We start from the raw sequence: 16,328 nt of genomic DNA on the forward strand, positions 1-16,328 counted from the left end.
TATCGGCCAGGAGGACTCGATACTTCCAGACCAAGGAGCGCCGCACTATCGGCCAGGAGGACTCAATACGTCCAGACCTAGGAGCGCCGCCCTATCGGCCAGGAGGACTCAATATAACCAGACCTAGGAGCGCCGCCCTATCAGCCAGGAGAACTCGATATATCCAGACCAAGGAGCACCGCTCTATCGGCCAGGAGGATTCGATATATCCAGGCTCAGGAGCGCCGCCATATCGGCCACGAGGAGAAAATACATCCAGACCGTGGAACGCCGCCCTATCGGCCAGGAGGACTCAATACATCCAGACCTAGGAGAGCCGCCCTATCGGCAAGGAGGACTCAATACATCCAGACCAAGGAGCGCCGCCCTATCAGCAAGGAGGACTCGATACATCCAGACCAAGGAGCGCCGCCCCTATCCGCCAGGAGGACTCGATATATCCAGACCAAAGAGCGCCGCTCTATCGGCCAGGAGGACTCGATATATCGAGACAGTGGAGCGCCGCCCTATCGGCCAGGAGGACTCAATACATCCAGACAAAGGAGCGCCGCCCTATCGGCCAGGAGGACTCAATACATCCAGACCTAGTAGCGCCGTCCTATCGGCCAGGAGGACTCGATACATCCAGACCAAGGAACGCCGCTCTATCGGCGAGGAGGACTCAATACATCCAGACCAAGGAGCGCCGCTCTATCGGCCAGGAGGACTCAGTACATCGAGACCTAGGAGTGCTGCCCTATCGGCCAAGAGGTCTCAATATACATCCAGACCTAGGAGCGCCGCTCTATCGGCCAGAAGGACTCAATACATCCAGACCTAGGAGCGCCGCTCTATCGGCCAGGAGGACTCAATACATCCAGACCTAGGAGCGCCGCCCTATCGGCCAGGAGGACTCGATACATCCAGACCCAGGAGCGCCACCGTATCGGCCAAGAGGACTCAATACACATCTAGACTTAGGAGCGCCGCTCTATCGGCCAGGAGGACTCAATACATCGAGACGTAGGAGCGCCGCTCTATCGGCCAGGAAGACTCAATACATCGAGACCGAGGAGCGCCGCCCTATCGGCCAGGAGGACTCAATACATCCAGACCTAGGAGCGCCGCCCTATCGGCCAGGAGGACTCGATACATCCAGACCAAGGAACGCCGCCCTATCGGACAGGAGGACTCAATACATCCAGACCAAAGAGCGCCGCCCTATCAGCCAGGCGGACTCAATACATCCAGACCAAGGAGCGCCGCCCTATCAGCCAAGAGGACTCAATAAATGCAGACCAAGGAGCGCCGCCCTATCGGACAGGAGGACTCAATACGTCCAGACCAAGGATCGCCGCCCTATCGGCCAGGAGGACTCAATACATCCCGACTACGGAACACCGCTCTATCGGCCAGGAGGACTCAATATATCCAGACCAATGAGCGCCGCCCTATCGGACAGGAGGATTCAATACATCGAGACATTGGAGCGCCGCCCTATCGGCCAGGAGGACTCAATACATCCAGACCAAGGAGTGCCGCTCTATTGGACAGGAGGACTCAATACATTCAGACCTAGGAGCGCCGCCCTATCGGCCAGGAGGACTCGATACATCCAGACCAAGGAACGCCGCTCTATCGGCCAGGAGGACTCAGTACATCGAGACCTAGGAGTGCTGCCCTATCGGCCAAGAGTTCTCAATATACATCCAGACCTAGGAGCGCCGCTCTATCGGCCAGAAGGACTCAAAACATCCAGACCTAGGAGCGCCGCTCTATCGGCCAGGAGGACTCAATACATCCAGACCTAGGAGCGCCGCCCTATCGGACAGGAGGACTCAATACATCCAGACCGAGGAGCGCCGCCCTATCAGCCAGGAGGACTCTATACATCGAGTCCTAGGAGCGCCGCTCTATCGGCCCGGAAGACTCAATACATCCAGACCGAGGAGCGCCGCCCTATCGGCCAGGAGGACTCGATACATCCAGACCAAGGAGCGCCGCTCTATCGGCCAGGAGGACTCAATACATCCAGACCTAGGAGCGCCGCCCTATCGGCGAGGAGGACTCAATACATCCAGACCTAGGAGCGCCGCTCTATCGGCCTGGAGGACTCAATACATCCAGCCCTAGGAGCGCCGCCCTATCGGCCAGGAGGACTCAATTCATCCAGACCTAGGAGCGCCGCCCTATCGGCCAGGAGGACTCAATATATCCAGACCTAGGAGCGCCGCCCTATCAGCCAGGAGGACTCGATATATCCAGACCAAGGAGCGCCGCTCTATCGGCCAGGAGGACTCGATACATCCAGACCAAGGAGCACCGCTCTATCGGCCAGGAGGATTCGATACTTCCAGACCAAGGAGCGCCGCACTATCGGCCAGGAGGACTCAATACATCCAGACCTAGGAGCGCCGCCCTATCGGCCAGGAGGACTCAATACTTCCAGACCTAGGAGCGCCGCCCTATCAGCCAGGAGGACTCGATATATCCAGACCAAGGAGCGCCGCTCTATCGGCCAGGAGGACTCGATACATCCAGACCAAGGAGCACCGCTCTATCGGCCAGGAGGATTCGATATATCCAGGCTCAGGAGCGCCGCCATATCGGCCACGAGGACAAAATACATCCAGACCGAGGAGATACGCCTTATCGGCCAGGAGGACTCAATACATCCAGACCTAGGAGAGCCGCCCTATTGGCAAGGAGGACTCAATACATCCAGACCAAGGAGCGCCGCCCTATCAGCAAGGAGGACTCGATACATCCAGACCAAGGAGCGCCGGCCCTATCGGCAAGGAGGAATCGATATATCCAGACCAAAGAGCACCGCTCTATTGGCCAGGAGGATTCGATATATCCAGACTTAGGAGCGCCGCCCTATCGGCCAGGAGGACAAAATACATCCAGACCGAGGAGCGCCGCCCTATCGGCCAGGAGGACTCAATACATCCAGACCTAGGAGCGCCGCCCTATCAGCCAGGAGGACTCTATACATCGAGTCCTAGGAGCGCCGCTCTATCGGCCCGGAAGACTCAATACATCCAGACCGAGGAGCGCCGCCCTATCGGCCAGGAGGACTCGATACATCCAGACCAAGGAGCGCCGCTCTATCGGCCAGGAGGACTCAATACATCCAGACCTAGGAGCGCCGCCCTATCGGCGAGGAGGACTCAATACATCCAGACCTAGGAGCGCCGCTCTATCGGCCTGGAGGACTCAATACATCCAGCCCTAGGAGCGCCGCCCTATCGGCCATGAGGACTCAATTCATCCAGACCTAGGAGCGCCGCCCTATCGGCCAGGAGGACTCAATATATCCAGACCTAGGAGCGCCGCCCTATCAGCCAGGAGGACTCGATATATCCAGACCAAGGAGCGCCGCTCTATCGGCCAGGAGGACTCGATACATCCAGACCAAGGAGCACCGCTCTATCGGCCAGGAGGATTCGATACTTCCAGACCAAGGAGCGCCGCACTATCGGCCAGGAGGACTCAATACATCCAGACCTAGGAGCGCCGCCCTATCGGCCAGGAGGACTCAATACTTCCAGACCTAGGAGCGCCGCCCTATCAGCCAGGAGGACTCGATATATCCAGACCAAGGAGCGCCGCTCTATCGGCCAGGAGGACTCGATACATCCAGACCAAGGAGCACCGCTCTATCGGCCAGGAGGATTCGATATATCCAGGCTCAGGAGCGCCGCCATATCGGCCACGAGGACAAAATACATCCAGACCGAGGAGATACGCCTTATCGGCCAGGAGGACTCAATACATCCAGACCTAGGAGAGCCGCCCTATTGGCAAGGAGGACTCAATACATCCAGACCAAGGAGCGCCGCCCTATCAGCAAGGAGGACTCGATACATCCAGACCAAGGAGCGCCGGCCCTATCGGCAAGGAGGAATCGATATATCCAGACCAAAGAGCACCGCTCTATCGGCCAGGAGGATTCGATATATCCAGGCTTAGGAGCGCCGCCCTATCGGCCAGGAGGACAAAATACATCCAGACCGAGGAGCGCCGCCCTATCGGCCAGGAGGACTCAATACATCCAGACCTAGGAGCGCCGCCCTATCGGCCAGGAGGACTCAATACATCCAGACCAAGGAGCGCCGCCCTTTCAGCAAGGAGGACTCGATACATCCAGACCAAGGAGCGCCGCGCTATCAGCCAGGACGACTCGATACATCCAGACCAAGGAGCGCCGCCCTATCGGCCAGGAGGACTCAATACATCCAGACCGAGGAGCGCCGCCCTATCAGCCAGGAGGACTCTATACATCGAGTCCTAGGAGAGTCGCTCTATCGGCCAGGAGGACTCAATACATCCAGAGCTAGGAGCGCAGCCCTATAGGCCAGGAGGACTCAGTACATCGAGACCTAGGAGTGCTGCCCTATCGGCCAAGAGGACTCAATATACATCCAGACCTAGGAGCGCCGCTCTATCGGCCAGAAGGACTCAATATATCCAGAACAAGGAGCGCCGCTCTATCGGCCAGGAGGACTCGATACATCCAGACCAAGGAGCGCCGCCCTATCGGAGAGGAGGACTCAATACATCCAGACCAAGGAGCGCCGCCCTATCGGACAGGAGGACTCAATACATCCAGACCTAGGAGCGCCGCCCTATCAGCCAGGAGGACTCTATACATCGAGTCCAAGGAGCGCCGCTCTATCGGCCAGGAGGACTCAATACATCCAGACCGAGGAGCGCCGCCCTATCGGCCAGGAGGACTCGATACATCCAGACCAAGGAACGCCGCCCTATCGGACAGGAGGACTCAATACATCCAGAGCTAGGAGCGCCGCCCTATCAGCCAGGAGGACTCAATACATCCAGGCCAAGGAGCGCCGCCCTATCAGCCAGGAGGACTGAATACATCCAGACCAAGGAATGCCGCCATATCCGCCAGGAGGACTCAATACATCCAGACCAAGGTTCGCCGCCCTATCGGCCTGGAGGACTCAATACATCCCGACTACGGAACGCCGCTCTATCGGCCAGGAGGACTCAATATATCCAGACCAATGAGCGCCGCCCTATCGGACAGGAGGACTGAATACATCGAGACAGTGGAGCGCCGCCCTATCGGCCAGGAGGACTCACTACATCCAGACAAAGGAGCGCCGCCCTATCGGCCAGGAGGACTCAATACATCCAGACCTAGGAGCGCCGTCCTATCGGCCAGGAGGACTCGATACATCCAGACCAAGGAATGCCGCTCTATCGGCGAGGAGGACTCGATACATCCAGACCAAGGAACGCCGCTCTATCGGCGAGGAGGACTCAATACATCCAGACCAAGGAGCGCCGCCCTATCAGCCAGGAGGACTCTATACATCGAGTCCAAGGAGCGCCGTCCTATCGGCCAGGAGGACTCAATACATCCAGACCAAGGATCGCCGCTCTATCGGCCAGGAGGACTCAATATATCCAGACCAATGAGCGCCGCCCTATCGGCCAAGAGGACTCAATATACATCCAGACCTTGGAGCGCCGCTCTATCGGCCAGAAGGACTCAATACATCCAGACCTAGGAGCGCCTCTCTATCGGCCAGGAGGACTCAATACATCCAGACCTAGGAGCGCCGCCCTATCGGCCAGGAGGACTCGATACATCCAGACCCAGGAGCGCCACCCTATCGGCCAAGAGGACTCAATACACATCTAGACTTAGGAGCCCCGCTCTATCGGCCAGGAGGACTCAATATATCGAGACGTAGGAGCGCCGCTCTATCGGCCAGGAAGACTCAATACATCGAGACCGAGGAGCGCCGCCCTATCAGCCAGGAGGACTCAATACATCCAGACCAAGGAGCGCCGCCCTATCGGACAGGAGGACTCAATACATCCAGACCAAGGAGCGCCGCCCTATCGGACATGAGGACTCAATACATCCAGACCTAGGAGCGCCGCCCTATCAGCCAGGAGGCTCTATACATCGAGTCCTAGGAGCGCCGCTCTATCGGCCAGGAGCACTCAATACATCCAGACCGAGGAGCGCCGCCCTATCGGCCAGGAGGACTCGATACATCCAGACCAAGGAACGCCGCCCTATCGGACAGGAGGACTCAATACATCCAGACCAAAGAGCGCCGCCCTATCAGCCAGGAGGACTCAATACATCCAGACCAAGGAGCGCCGCCCTATCAGCCAAGAGGACTCAATACATGCAGACCAAGGAGCGCCGCCCTATCGGACAGGAGGACTCAATACATCCAGACCAAGGATCGCCGCCCTATCGGCCTGGAGGACTCAATACATCCCGACTACGGAACGCCGCTCTATCGGCCAGGAGGACTCAATATATCCAGACCAATGAGCGCCGCCCTATCGGACAGGAGGATTCAATACATCGAGACATTGGAGCGCCGCCCTATCGGCCAGGAGGACTCAATACATCCAGATAAGGAGTGCCGCTCTATCGGACAGGAGGACTCAATACATTCAGACCTAGGAGCGCCGCCCTATCGGCCAGGAGGACTCGATACATCCAGACCAAGGAACGCCGCTCTATCGGCGAGGAGGACTCAATACACGCAGACCAAGGAGCGCCGCTCTATCGGGTAGGAGGACTCAGTACATCGAGACCTAGGAGTGCTGCCCTATCGGCCAAGAGGACTCAATATACATCCAGACCTAGGAGCGCCGCTCTATCGGCCAGAAGGACTCAATACATCCAGACCTAGGAGCGCCGCTCTATCGGCCAGGAGGACTCAATACATCCAGACCTAGGAGCGCCGCCCTATCGGACAGGAGGACTCAATACATCCAGACCAAGGAGCGCCGCCCTATCAGCCAGAAGGACTCTATGCATCGAGTCCTAGGAGCGCCGCTCTATCGGCCCGGAAGACTCAATACATCCAGACCGAGGAGCGACGCCCTATCGGCCAGGAGGACTCGATACATCCAGACCAAGGAGCGCCGCTCTATCGGCCAGGAGGACTCAATACATCCAGACCTAGGAGCGCCACCCTATCGGCGAGGAGGACTCAATACATCCAGACCTAGGAGCGCCGCTCTATCGGCCTGGAGGACTCAATACATCCAGACCTAGGAGCGCCGCCCTATCGGCCAGGAGGACTCAATACATCCAGACCTAGGAGCGCCGCCCTATCGGCCAGGACGACTCGATACTTCCAGACCAAGGAGCGCCGCTCTATCGGCGAGGAGGACTCAATTCATCCAGACCTAGGAGCGCCGCCCTATCGGCCAGGCGGACTCAATATATCCAGACCTAGGAGCGCCGCCCTATCAGCCAGGAGGACTCGATATATCCAGACCAAGGAGCGCCGCTCTATCGGCCAGGAGGACTCGATACATCCAGACCAAGGAGCACCGCTCTATCGGCCAGGAGGATTCGATATATCCTGGCTTAGGAGCGCCGCCATATCGGCCACGAGGACAAAATACATCCAGACCGAGGAGCGCCGCCCTATCGGCCAGGAGGACTCAATACATCCAGACCTAGGAGAGCCGCCCTATCGGCCAGGAGGACTCAATACATCCAGACCAAGGAGCGCCGCCCTATCAGCAAGGAGGACTCGATACTTCCAGACCAAGGAGCGCCGCCCTATCGGCCAGGAGGACTCGATATATCCAGACCAAGGAGCGCCGCTCTATCGGCCAGGAGGACTCGATACATCCAGACCAAGGAGCGCCGCTCTATCGGCCAGGAGGATTCGATATATCCAGGCTTAGGAGCGCCGCCCTATCGGCCAGGAGGACAAAATACATCCAGACCGAGGAGCGCCGCCCTATCGGCCAGGAGGACTCAATACATCCAGACCTAGGAGCGCCGCCCTATCGACCAGGAGGACTCAATACATCCAGACCAAGGAGCGCCGCCCTATCAGCAAGGAGGACTCGATACATCCAGACCAAGGAGCGCCGCGCTATCAGACAGGAGGACTCGATACATCCAGACCAAGGAGCGCCGCCCTATCGGCAAGGAGGACTCAATACATCCAGACCAAGGAGCGCCGCCCTATCAGCCAGGAGGACTCTATACATCGAGTCCTAGGAGAGTCGCTCTATCGGCCAGGAGGACTCAATACATCCAGACCGAGGAGCGCTGCCCTGTCGGACAGGAGGACTCAATACATCCAGACCGAAGAGCGCCGCCCTATCAGCCAGGAGGACTCAATACATCGAGACATAGGAGCGCCGCCCTATCGGCCAGAAGGACTCAATATATATCCAGACCTAGGAGCGCCGCTCTATCAGCCAGAAGGACTCAATACATCCAGACCTAGAAGCGCCGCTCTATCGGCCAGGAGGACTCAATAAATCCAGACCTAGGAGCGCCACCCTATCGGACAGGAGGACTCAATACATCCAGACCGAGGAGCGCCGCCCTATCAGCCAGGAGGACTCGATACATCCAGACCAAGGAGCGCCGCTCTATCAGCCAGGAGGACTCAATACATCAAGACCAAGGAGCGCCGCCCTATCGGCCAGGAGGACTCGATACATCCAGACCAAGGAACGCCGCCCTATCGGACAGGAGGACTCAATACATCCAGACCTAGGAGCGCCGTCCTATCAGCCAGGAGGACTCTATACATCGAGTCCAAGGAGCGACGCTCTATCGGCCAGGAGGACTCAATACATCCAGACCGAGGAGCGCCGCCCTATCGGCCAGGAGGACTCGATACATCCAGACCAAGGAACGCCGCCCTATCGGACAGGAGGACTCAATACATCCAGACCTAGGAGCGCCGCCCTATCGGCCAGGAGGACTCAATACATCCAGGCCGAGGAGCGCCGCCCTATCAGCCAAGAGGACTCAATACATGCAGACCAAGGAGCGCCGCCCTATCAGCCAGGAGGACTCAATACATCCAGACCAAGGATCGCCGCCCTATCGGCCTGGAGGACTCAATACATCCCGACTCCGGAACGCCGCTCTATCGGCCAGGAGGACTCAATATATCCAGACCAATGAGCGCCGCCCTATCGGACAGGAGGACTCAATACATCGAGACAGTGGAGCGCCGCCCTATCGGCCAGGAGGACTCGATACATCCAGACCAAGGAGCGCCGCCCTATCAGCCAGGAGGACTCGATATATCCAGACCAAGGAGCGCCGCCCTATCGGCCAGGAGGACTCGATATATCCAGACCAAGGAGCGCCGCTGTATCGGCCAGGAGGATTCGATATATCCAGGCTTAGGAGCGCCGCCCTATCGGCCAGGAGGACAAAATACATCCAGACCGAGGAGCGCCGCCCTATCAGCCAGGAGGACTCGATATATCCAGACCAAGGAGCGCCGCCCTATCGGCCAGGAGGACTCGATATATCCAGACCAAGGAGCGCCGCTGTATCGGCCAGGAGGATTCGATATATCCAGGCTTAGGAGCGCCGCCCTATCGGCCAGGAGGACTCAATACATCCAGACCTAGGAGCGCCGCCCTATCGGCGAGGAGGACTCAATACATCCAGACGTAGGAGCGCCGCTCTATCGGCCTGGAGGACTCAATACATCCAGGCCAAGGAGCGCCGCCCTATCAGCCAAGAGGACTCAATACATGCAGACCAAGCAGCGCCGCCCTATCAGACAGGAGGACTCAATACATCCAGACCAAGGAACGCCGCCATATCCGCCAGGAGGACTCAATACATCCAGACCAAGGAGCGCCGCTGTATCGGCCAGGAGGATTCGATATATCCAGGCTTAGGAGCGCCGCCCTATCGGCCAGGAGGACAAAATACATCCAGACCGAGGAGCGCCGCCCTATCGGCCAGGAGGACTCAATACATCCAGACCAAGGATCGCCGCCCTATCAGCAAGGAGGACTCGATACATGCAGACCAAGGAGCGCCGCGCAATCAGCCAGGAGGACTCGATACATCCAGACCGAGGAGCGCCGCCCTATCGGCCAGGAGGACTCAATACATCCAGACCGAGGAGCGCCGCCCTATCAGCCAGGAGGACTCTATACATCGAGTCCTAGGAGAGTTGCTCTATCGGCCAGGAGGACTCAATATATCCAGACCGAGGAGCGCTGCCCTATCGGACAGGAGGACTCAATACATCCAGAACGAAGAGCGCCGACCTATCAGCCAGGAGGACTCAATACATCGAGACATAGGAGCGCCGCCCTATCGGCCAGGAGGACTCAATATACATCCAGACCTAGGAGCACCGCTCTATCGGCCAGAAGGACTCAATACATCCAGACCTAGGAGCGCCGCTCTATCGGCCAGGAGGACTCAATAAATCCAGACCTAGGAGCGCCGCCCTATCGGACAGGAGGACTCAATACATCCAGACCGAGGAGCGCCGCCCTATCAGCCAGGAGGACTCTATACATCGAGTCCTAGGAGCGCCGCTCTATCGGCCAGGAGGACTCAATACATCCAGACCGAGGAGCGCCGCCGTATCGGCCAGGAGGACTCGATACATCCAGACCAAGGAGCGCCGCTCTATCAGCCAGGAGGACTCAATACATCCAGACCAAGGAGCCCCGCCCTATCGGCGAGGAGGACTCAATACATCCAGACGTAGGAGCGCCGCTCTATCGGCCTGGAGGATTCAATACATCCAGCCCTAGGAGCGCCGCCGTATCGGCCAGGAGGACTCAATACATCCAGACCTAGGAGCGCCGCCCTATCGGCCAGGAGGACTCAATACATCCAGACCAAGGAGCGCCGCCCTATCAGCAAGGAGGACTCGATATATCCAGACCAAGGAGCGCCGCGCTATCAGCCAGGAGGACTCGATACATCCAGACCGAGGAGCGCCGCCCTATCGGCAAGGAGGACTCAATACATCCAGACCGAGGAGCGCCGCCCTATCAGCCAGGAGGACTCTATACATCGAGTCCTAGGAGAGTCGCTCTATCGGCCAGGAGGACTCAATATATCCAGACCGAGGAGCGCTGCCCTATCGGACAGGAGGACTCAATACATCCAGACCGATGAGCGCCGCCCTATCGGCCAGGAGGACTCGATATATCCAGACCAAGGAGCGCCGCTCTATCGGCCAGGAGGACTCGATACATCCAGACCAAGGAGCGCCGCTCAATCGGCCAGGAGGATTCGATATATCCAGGCTTAGGAGCGCCGCCCTATCGGCCAGGAGGACAAAATACATCCAGACTGAGGAGCGCCGCCCTATCGGCCAGGAGGACTCAATACATCCAGATCTAGGAGCGCCGCCCTATCGGCCAGGAGGACTCAATACATCCAGACCAAGGAGCGCCGCCCTATCAGCAAGGAGGACTCGATACATCCAGACCAAGGAGCGCCGCCCTATAAGCCAGGAGGACTCGATACATCCAGACCAAGGAGCGCCGCCCTATCTGCCAGGAGGTCTCAATACATCCAGAACGAGGAGCGCCGCCCTATCAGCCAGGAGGACTCTCTACATCGAGTCCTAGGAGCGCCGCCCTATCGGACAGGAGGACTCAATACATCCAGACCAAGGAGCGCCGCCCTATCGGACAGGAGGACTCAATACATCCAGACCTAGGAGCGCTGCCCTATCAGCCAGGAGGACTCTATACATCGAGTCCAAGGAGCGCCGCTCTATCGGCCAGGAGGACTCAATACATCCAGACCGAGGAGCGCCGCCCTATCGGCCAGGAGGACTCGATACATCCAGACCAAGGAACGCCGCCCTATCGGACAGGAGGACTCAATACATCCAGACCTAGGAGCGCCGCCCTATCAGCCAGGAGGACTCAATACATCCAGGCCAAGGAGCGCCGCCCTATCAGCCAAGAGGACTCAATACATGCAGACCAAGGAGCGCCGCTCTATCAGCCAGGAGGACTCAATACATCCAGACCAAGGAACGCCGCCATATCCGCCAGGAGGACTCAATACATCCAGACCAAGGATCGCCGCCCTATCGGCCTGGAGGACTCAATACATCCCGACTACGGAACGCCGCTCTATCGGCCAGGAGGAATCAATATATCCAGAACAATGAGCGCCGCCCTATCGGACAGGAGGACTCAATACATCGAGACAGTGGAGCGCCGCCCTATCGGCCAGGAGGACTCAATACATCCAGACAAAGGAGCGCCGCACTATCGGCCAGGAGGACTCAATACATCCAGACCTAGGAGCGCCGCCCTATCGGCCAGGAGGACTCGATACATCCAGACCAAGGAACGCCGCTCTATCGGCGAGGAGGAGTCAATACATCCAGACCAAGGAGCGCCGCTTATCGGCCAGGAGGACTCAGTACATCGAGACCTAGGAGTGCCGCCCTATCGGCCAAGAGGACTCAATATACATCCAGACCTAGGAGCGCGGCTCTATCGGCCAGAAGGACTCAATACATCCAGACCTAGGAGCGCAGCTCTATCGGCCAGGAGGACTCAATACATCCAGACCTAGGAGCGCCGCCCTATCGGCCAGGAGGACTCGATACATCCAGACCCAGGAGCGCCACCCTATCGGCCAAGAGGACTCAATACACATCTAGACTTAGGAGCGCCGCTCTATCGGCCAGGAGGAGTCAATACATCCAGACCTAGGAGCGCCGCTCTATCGGCCAGGAGGACTCAATACATCGAGACGTAGGAGCGCCGCTCTATCGTCCAGGAAGACTCAATACATCGAGACCGAGGAGCGCCGCCCTATCGGCCAGGAGGACTCAATACATCCAGACCAAGGAGCGCCGCCCAATCGGACAGGAGGTCGCATGACATCCAGACCAAGGAGCGCCGCCCTATCGGACATGAGGACTCAATACATCCAGACCTAGGAGCGCCGCCCTATCAGCCAGGAGGCTCTATTCATCGAGTCCTAGGAGCGCCGCTCTATCGGCCAGGAGGACTCAATACATCCAGACCGAGGAGCGCCGCCCTATCGGCCAGGAGGACTCGATACATCCAGACCAAGGAACGCCGCCCTATCGGACAGGAGGACTCAATACATCCAGACCAAAGAGCGCCGCCCTATCAGCCAGGAGGACTCAATACATCCAGACCAAGGAGCGCCGCCCTATCAGCCAAGAGGACTCAATACATGCAGACCAAGGAGCGCCGCCCTATCGGACAGGAGGACTCAGTACATCCAGACCAAGGATCGCCGCCCTATCGGCCTGGAGGACTCAATATATCCCGACTACGGAACGCCGCTCTATCGGCCAGGAGGACTCAATATATCCAGACCAAGGAGCGCCGCCCTATCGGACAGGAGGACACAATACATCCAGACCGAGGAGCGCCGCCCTATCAGCCAGGAGGACTCTATACATCGAGTCCTAGGAGCGCCGCTCTATCGGCCCGGAAGACTCAATACATCCAGACCGAGGAGCGCCGCCCTATCGGCCAGGAGGACTCGATACATCCAGACCAAGGAGCGCCGCTCTATCGGCCAGGAGGACTCAATACATCCAGACCTAGGAGCGCCGCCCTATCGGCGAGGAGGACTCAATACATCCAGACCTAGGAGCGCCGCTCTATCGGCCTGGAGGACTCAATACATCCAGCCCTAGGAGCGCCGCCCTATCGGCCAGGAGGACTCAATACATCCAGACCTAGGAGCGCCGCCCTATCGGCCAGGAGGACTCGATACTTCCAGACCAAGGAGAGCCGCACTATCGGCCAGGAGGACTCAATACGTCCAGACCTAGGAGCGCCGCCCTATCGGCCAGGAGGACTCAATATATCCAGACCTAGGAGCGCCGCCCTATCAGCCAGGAGAACTCGATATATCCAGACCAAGGAGCACCGCTCTATCGGCCAGGAGGATTCGATATATCCAGGCTCAGGAACGCCGCCATATCGGCCATGAGGAGAAAATACATCCAGACCGAGGAGCGCCGCCCTATCGGCCAGGAGGACTCAATACATCCAGACCTAGGAGAGCCGCCCTATCGGAAAGGAGGACTCAATACATCCAGACCAAGGAGCGCCGCCCTATCAGCAAGGAGGACTCGATACATCCAGACCAAGGAGCGCCGCCCCTATCGGCCAGGAGGACTCGATATATCCAGACCAAGGAGCGCCGCTCTATCGGCCAGGAGGACTCGATACATCCAGACCAAGGAGCGCCGCTCTATCGGCCAGGAGGATTCGATATATCCAGGCTTAGGAGCGCCGCCCTATCGGCCAGGAGGACAAAATACATCCAGACCGAGGAGCGCCGCCCTATCGGCCAGGAGGACTCAATACATCCAGACCTAGGAGGGCCGCCCTATCGGCCAGGAGGACTCAATACATCCAGACCAAGGAGCGCCGCCCTATCAGCAAGGAGGACTCGATACATCCAGACCAAGGAGCGCCGCGCTATCAGCCAGGAGGACTCGATACATCCAGACCAAGGAGCGCCGCCCTATCGGCCAGGAGGACTCAATACATCCAGACCGAGGAGCGCCGCGCTATCAGCCAGGAGGACTCTATACATCGAGTCCTAGGAGAGTCGCTCTATCGGCCAGGAGGACTCAATACATCCAGACCTAGGAGCGCCGCCCTATCGGCCAGGAGGACTCAGTACATCGAGACCTAGGAGTGCTGCCCTATCGGCCAAGAGGACTCAATATACATCCAGAACTAGGAGCGCCGCTCTATCGGCCAGAAGGACTCAATACATCCAGACCAAGGAGCGCCGCTCTATCGGCCAGGAGGACTCGATACATCCAGACCAAGGAGCGCCGCCCTATCGGACAGGAGGACTCAATACATCCAGACCAAGGAACGCCGCCCTATCGGACAGGAGGACTCAATACATCCAGACCTAGGAGCGCCGCCCTATCAGCCAGGAGGACTCTATACATCGAGTCCAAGGAGCGCCGCTCTATCGGCCAGGAGGACTCAATACATCCAGACCGAGGAGCGCCGCCCTATCGGCCAGGAGGACTCGATACATCCAGACCAAGGAACGCCGCCCTATCGGACAGGAGGACTCAATACATCCAGACCTAGGAGCGCCGCCCTATCAGCCAGGAGGACTCAATACATCCAGGCCAAGGAGCGCCGCCCTATCAGCCAAGAGGACTCAATACATGCAGACCAAGGAGCGCCGCCCTATCAGCCAGGAGGACTCAATACATCCAGACCAAGGAACGCCGCCATATCCGCCAGGAGGACTCAAGGCATCCAGACCAAGGATCGCCGCCCTATCGGCCTGGAGGACTCAATACATCCCGACTACGGAACGCCGCTCTATCGGCCAGGAGGACTCAATATATCCAGACCAATGAGCGCCGCCCTATCGGACAGGAGGACTCAATACATCGAGACAGTGGAGCGCCGCCCTATCGGCCAGGAGGACTCAATACATCCAGACAAAGGAGCGCCGCCCTATCGGCCAGGAGGACTCAATACATCCAGACCTAGTAGCGCCGTCCTATCGGCCAGGAGGACTCGATGCATCCAGACCAAGGAACGCCGCTCTATCGGCGAGGAGGACTCAATACATCCAGACCAAGGAGCGCCGCTCTATCGGCCAGGAGGACTCAGTACATCGAGACCTAGGAGTGCTGCCCTATCGGCCAAGAGGACTCAATATACATCCAGACCTAGGAGCGCCGCTCTATCGTCCAGAAGGACTCAATACATCCAGACCTAGGAGCGCCGCTCTATCGGCCAGGAGGACTCAATACATCCAGACCTAGGAGCGCCGCCCTATCGGCCAGGAGGACTCGATACATCCAGACCCAGGATCGCCACCGTATCGGCCAAGAGGACTCAATACACATCTAGACTTAGGAGCGCCGCTCTATCGGCCAGGAGGACTCAATACATCGAGACGTAGGAGCGCAGCTCTATCGGCCAGGAAGACTCAATACATCGAGACCGAGGAGCGCCGCCAAATCGGCCAGGAGGACTCAATACATCCAGAACTAGGAGCGCCGCCCTATCGGCCAGGAGGACTCGATACATCCAGACCAAGGAACGCCGCCCTATCGGACAGGAGGACTCAATACATCCAGACCAAAGAGCGCCGCCCTATCAGCCAGGCGGACTCAATACATCCAGACCAAGGAGCGCCGCCCTATCAGCCAAGAGGACTCAATAAATGCAGACCAAGGAGCGCCGCCCTATCGGACAGGAGGACTCAATACATCCAGACCAATGATCGCCGCCCTATCGGCCTGGAGGACTCAATACATCCCGACTACGGAACGCCGCTCTATCGGCCAGGAGGACTCAATATATCCAGACCAATGAGCGCCGCCCTATCGGACAGGAGGATTCAATACATCGAGACATTGGAGCGCCGCCCTATCGGCCAGGAGGACTCAATACATCCAGACCAAGGAGCGCCGCCCTATCGGCCAGGAGGACTCGATACATCCAGACCAAGGAACGCCGCTCTATCGGCCAGGAGGACTCAGTACATCGAGACCTAGGAGTGCTGCCCTATCGGCCAAGAGTTC

Source organism: Chiloscyllium punctatum, chromosome Y (genome assembly GCF_047496795.1).
Source record: "Chiloscyllium punctatum isolate Juve2018m chromosome Y, sChiPun1.3, whole genome shotgun sequence".
NCBI lineage: Eukaryota > Metazoa > Chordata > Chondrichthyes > Orectolobiformes > Hemiscylliidae > Chiloscyllium > Chiloscyllium punctatum.